This window comes from Oncorhynchus nerka, linkage group LG18 (assembly GCF_034236695.1).
Source record: "Oncorhynchus nerka isolate Pitt River linkage group LG18, Oner_Uvic_2.0, whole genome shotgun sequence".
Taxonomy (NCBI): Eukaryota; Metazoa; Chordata; class Actinopteri; order Salmoniformes; family Salmonidae; genus Oncorhynchus; species Oncorhynchus nerka.
Genome location: NC_088413.1, coordinates 18,042,673 through 18,049,199, shown reverse-complemented (window position 1 = coordinate 18,049,199; position 6,527 = coordinate 18,042,673).

Here is a 6,527-nt window from a genome sequence, read left to right as displayed (position 1 = left end):
AGACAGACAGACAAACGCTTGTAACACTGAAAGAGCCACCTAACCCCTAACCAGCTCCATGTGCTGCAGACAGACAGACAGACAAACACTTGTAACACTGAAAGAGCCACCTAACCCCTAACCAGCTCCATGTGCTGCAGACAGACAGACAGACAAACGGTTGTAACACTGAAAGAGCCACCTAACCCCTAACCAGCTCCATGTGCTGCAGACAGACAGACAGACAAACGGTTGTAACACTGAAAGAGCCACCTAACCCCTAACCAGCTCCATGTGCTGCAGACAGACAGACAGACAAACGGTTGTAACACTGAAAGAGCCACCTAACCCCTAACCAGCTCCATGTGCTGCAGACAGACAGACAAACGGTTGTAACACTGAAAGAGTCACCTAACCCCTAACCAGCTCCATGTGCTGCAGACAGACGGTTGTAACACTGAAAGAGCCACCTAACCCCTAACCAGCTCCATGTGCTACAGACAGACAGACAGACAAACGCTTGTAACACTGAAAGAGCCACCTAACCCCTAACCAGCTCCATGTGCTGCAGACAGACAAACGGTTGTAACACTGAAAGAGCCACCTAACCCCTAACCAGCTCCATGTGCTGCAGACAGACAGACAGACAGACAGACAGACAGACAAACGGTTGTAACACTGAAAGAGCCATCTAACCCCTAACCAGCTCCATGTGCTGCAGACAGACAAACAGACAGACAAACGGTTGTAACACTGAAAGAGCCACCTAACCCCTAACCAGCTCCATGTGCTGCAGACAGACAGACAGACAAACGCTTGTAACACTGAAAGAGCCACCTAACCCCTAACCAGCTACATGTGCTGCAGACAGACAGACAGACAAACGCTTGTAACACTGAAAGAGCCACCTAACCCCTAACCAGCTCCATGTGCTGCAGACAGACAGACAGACAAACGCTTGTAACACTGAAAGAGCCACCTAACCCCTAACCAGCTCCATGTGCTGCAGACAGACAGACAGACAAACACTTGTAACACTGAAAGAGCCACCTAACCCCTAACCAGCTCCATGTGCTGCAGACAGACAGACAGACAAACGGTTGTAACACTGAAAGAGCCACCTAACCCCTAACCAGCTCCATGTGCTGCAGACAGACAGACAGACAAACGGTTGTAACACTGAAAGAGCCACCTAACCCCTAACCAGCTCCATGTGCTGCAGACAGACAGACAGACAAACGGTTGTAACACTGAAAGAGCCACCTAACCCCTAACCAGCTCCATGTGCTGCAGACAGACAGACAGACAAACGCTTGTAACACTGAAAGAGCCACCTAACCCCTAACCAGCTCCATGTGCTGCAGACAGACAGACAGACAGACAGACAAACGGTTGTAACACTGAAAGAGCCACCTAACCCCTAACCAGCTCCATGTGCTGCAGACAGACAGACAGACAAACGCTTGTAACACTGAAAGAGCCACCTAACCCCTAACCAGCTCCATGTGCTGCTGCAGACAGACAGACAAACGGTTGTAACACTGAAAGAGTCAACTAACCCCTAACCAGCTCCATGTGCTGCAGACAGACAGACAGACAAACGGTTGTAACACTGAAAGAGCCACCTAACCCCTAACCAGCTCCATGTGCTACAGACAGACAGACAGACAAACACTTGTAACACTGAAAGAGCCACCTAACCCCTAACCAGCTCCATGTGCTGCAGACAGACAAACGGTTGTAACACTGAAAGAGCCACCTAACCCCTAACCAGCTCCATGTGCTACAGACAGACAGACAGACAAACGCTTGTAACACTGAAAGAGCCACCTAACCCCTAACCAGCTCCATGTGCTGCAGACAGACAAACGGTTGTAACACTGAAAGAGCCACCTAACCCCTAACCAGCTCCATGTGCTGCAGACAGACAGACAGACAGACAGACAAACGGTTGTAACACTGAAAGAGCCATCTAACCCCTAACCAGCTCCATGTGCTGCAGACAGACAAACAGACAGACAAACGGTTGTAACACTGAAAGAGCCACCTAACCCCTAACCAGCTCCATGTGCTGCAGACAGACAGACAGACAAACGCTTGTAACACTGAAAGAGCCACCTAACCCCTAACCAACTCCATGTGCTGCAGACAGACAGACAGACAAACGGTTGTAACACTGAAAGAGCCACCTAACCCCTAACCAGCTCCATGTGCTGCAGACAGACAGACAGACAAACGGTTGTAACACTGAAAGAGCCACCTAACCCCTAACCAGCTCCATGTGCTGCAGACAGACAGACAGACAAACGCTTGTAACACTGAAAGAGCCACCTAACCCCTAACCAGCTCCATGTGCTGCAGACAGACAGACAGACAAACACTTGTAACACTGAAAGAGCCACCTAACCCCTAACCAGCTCCATGTGCTGCAGACAGACAGACAGACAAACGGTTGTAACACTGAAAGAGCCACCTAACCCCTAACCAGCTCCATGTGCTGCAGACAGACAGACAGACAAACGGTTGTAACACTGAAAGAGCCACCTAACCCCTAACCAGCTCCATGTGCTGCAGACAGACAGACAGACAAACGGTTGTAACACTGAAAGAGCCACCTAACCCCTAACCAGCTCCATGTGCTGCAGACAGACGGTTGTAACACTGAAAGAGCCACCTAACCCCTAACCAGCTCCATGTGCTACAGACAGACAGACAGACAAACGCTTGTAACACTGAAAGAGCCACCTAACCCCTAACCAGCTCCATGTGCTGCAGACAGACAAACGGTTGTAACACATAAAGAGCCACCTAACCCCTAACCAGCTCCATGTGCTGCAGACAGACAGACAGACAGACAGACAGACAAACGGTTGTAACACTGAAAGAGCCATCTAACCCCTAACCAGCTCCATGTGCTGCAGACAGACAAACAGACAGACAAACGGTTGTAACACTGAAAGAGCCACCTAACCCCTAACCAGCTCCATGTGCTGCAGACAGACAGACAGACAAACGCTTGTAACACTGAAAGAGCCACCTAACCCCTAACCAGCTCCATGTGCTGCAGACAGACAGACAGACAAACGCTTGTAACACTGAAAGAGCCACCTAACCCCTAACCAGCTCCATGTGCTGCAGACAGACAGACAGACAAACGCTTGTAACACTGAAAGAGCCACCTAACCCCTAACCAGCTCCATGTGCTGCAGACAGACAGACAGACAAACACTTGTAACACTGAAAGAGCCACCTAACCCCTAACCAGCTCCATGTGCTGCAGACAGACAGACAGACAAACGGTTGTAACACTGAAAGAGCCACCTAACCCCTAACCAGCTCCATGTGCTGCAGACAGACAGACAGACAAACGGTTGTAACACTGAAAGAGCCACCTAACCCTAACCAGCTCCATGTGCTGCAGACAGACAGACAGACAAACGGTTGTAACACTGAAAGAGCCACCTAACCCCTAACCAGCTCCATGTGCTGCAGACAGACAGACAGACAAACGCTTGTAACACTGAAAGAGCCACCTAACCCCTAACCAGCTCCATGTGCTGCAGACAGACAGACAGACAGACAGACAAACGGTTGTAACACTGAAAGAGCCACCTAACCCCTAACCAGCTCCATGTGCTGCAGACAGACAGACAGACAAACGCTTGTAACACTGAAAGAGCCACCTAACCCCTAACCAGCTCCATGTGCTGCTGCAGACAGACAGACAAACGGTTGTAACACTGAAAGAGTCAACTAACCCCTAACCAGCTCCATGTGCTGCAGACAGACAGACAGACAAACGGTTGTAACACTGAAAGAGCCACCTAACCCCTAACCAGCTCCATGTGCTACAGACAGACAGACAGACAAACACTTGTAACACTGAAAGAGCCACCTAACCCCTAACCAGCTCCATGTGCTGCAGACAGACAGACAGACAAACGGTTGTAACACTGAAAGAGCCACCTAACCCCTAACCAGCTCCATGTGCTGCAGATAGACAGACAGACAAACGGTTGTAACACTGAAAGAGCCACCTAACCCCTAACCAGCTCCATGTGCTGCAGACAGACAGACAGACGGAAAACGCTTGTAACACTGAAAGAGCCACCTAACCCCTAACCAGCTCCATGTGCTGCAGACAGACAGACAGACAGACAGACAAACGGTTGTAACACTGAAAGAGCCACCTAACCCCTAACCAGCTCCATGTGCTGCAGACAGACAGACAGACAAACGCTTGTAACACTGAAAGAGCCACCTAACCCCTAACCAGCTCCATGTGCTGCAGACAGACAGACAGACAAACGGTTGTAACACAGAAAGAGCCACCTAACCCCTAACCAGCTCCATGTGCTGCAGACAGACAGACAGACAAACGGTTGTAACACTGAAAGAGCCACCTAACCCCTAACCAGCTCCATGTGCTGCAGACAGACAGACAGACAAACGGTTGTAACACTGAAAGAGCCACCTAACCCCTAACCAGCTCCATGTGCTGCAGACAGACAGACAGACAAACGGTTGTAACACTGAAAGAGCCACCTAACCCCTAACCAGCTCCATGTGCTGCAGACAGACAGACAGACAGACAGACAGACAGACAGACAGACAGACAGACAAACGGTTGTAACACTGAAAGAGCCATCTAACCCCTAACCAGCTCCATGTGCTGCAGACAGACAAACAGACAGACAAACGGTTGTAACACTGAAAGAGCCACCTAACCCCTAACCAGCTCCATGTGCTGCAGACAGACAGACAGACAAACGCTTGCAACACTGAAAGAGCCACCTAACCCCTAACCAGCTCCATGTGCTGCAGACAGACAGACAGACAAACGCTTGTAACACTGAAAGAGCCACCTAACCCCTAACCAGCTCCATGTGCTGCAGACAGACAGACAGACAAACGCTTGTAACACTGAAAGAGCCACCTAACCCCTAACCAGCTCCATGTGCTGCAGACAGACAGACAAACGCTTGTAACACTGAAAGAGCCACCTAACCCCTAACCAGCTCCATGTGCTGCAGACAGACAGACAGACAGACAGACAAACGGTTGTAACACTGAAAGAGCCATCTAACCCCTAACCAGCTCCATGTGCTGCAGACAGACAAACAGACAGACAAACGGTTGTAACACTGAAAGAGCCACCTAACCCCTAACCAGCTCCATGTGCTGCAGACAGACAGACAGACAAACGCTTGTAACACTGAAAGAGCCACCTAACCCATAACCAGCTCCATGTGCTGCAGACAGACAGACAAACGGTTGTAACACTGAAAGAGCCACCTAACCCCTAACCAGCTCCATGTGCTGCAGACAGACAGACAGACAGACAGACAGACAGACAGACAGACAGACAAACGGTTGTAACACTGAAAGAGCCATCTAACCCCTAACCAGCTCCATGTGCTGCAGACAGACAAACAGACAGACAAACGGTTGTAACACTGAAAGAGCCACCTAACCCCTAACCAGCTCCATGTGCTGCAGACAGACAGACAGACAAACGCTTGCAACACTGAAAGAGCCACCTAACCCCTAACCAGCTCCATGTGCTGCAGACAGACAGACAGACAAACGCTTGTAACACTGAAAGAGCCACCTAACCCCTAACCAGCTCCATGTGCTGCAGACAGACAGACAGACAAACGCTTGTAACACTGAAAGAGCCACCTAACCCCTAACCAGCTCCATGTGCTGCAGACAGACAGACAGACAAACGCTTGTAACACTGAAAGAGCCACCTAACCCCTAACCAGCTCCATGTGCTGCAGACAGACAGACAAACGGTTGTAACACTGAAAGAGCCACCTAACCCCTAACCAGCTCCATGTGCTGCAGACAGACAGACAAACGCTTGTAACACTGAAAGAGCCACCTAACCCCTAACCAGCTCCATGTGCTGCAGACAGACAGACAGACAGACAGACAAACGGTTGTAACACTGAAAGAGCCATCTAACCCCTAACCAGCTCCATGTGCTGCAGACAGACAAACAGACAGACAAACGGTTGTAACACTGAAAGAGCCACCTAACCCCTAACCAGCTCCATGTGCTGCAGACAGACAGACAGACAAACGCTTGTAACACTGAAAGAGCCACCTAACCCATAACCAGCTCCATGTGCTGCAGACAGACAGACAAACGGTTGTAACACTGAAAGAGCCACCTAACCCCTAACCAGCTCCATGTGCTGCAGACAGACAGACAAACGCTTGTAACACTGAAAGAGCCACCTAACCCCTAACCAGCTCCATGTGCTGCAGACAGACAGACAGACAGACAGACAAACGGTTGTAACACTGAAAGAGCCATCTAACCCCTAACCAGCTCCATGTGCTGCAGACAGACAAACAGACAGACAAACGGTTGTAACACTGAAAGAGCCACCTAACCCCTAACCAGCTCCATGTGCTGCAGACAGACAGACAGACAAACGCTTGCAACACTGAAAGAGCCACCTAACCCCTAACCAGCTCCATGTGCTGCAGACAGACAGACAGACAAACGCTTGTAACACTGAAAGAGCCACCTAACC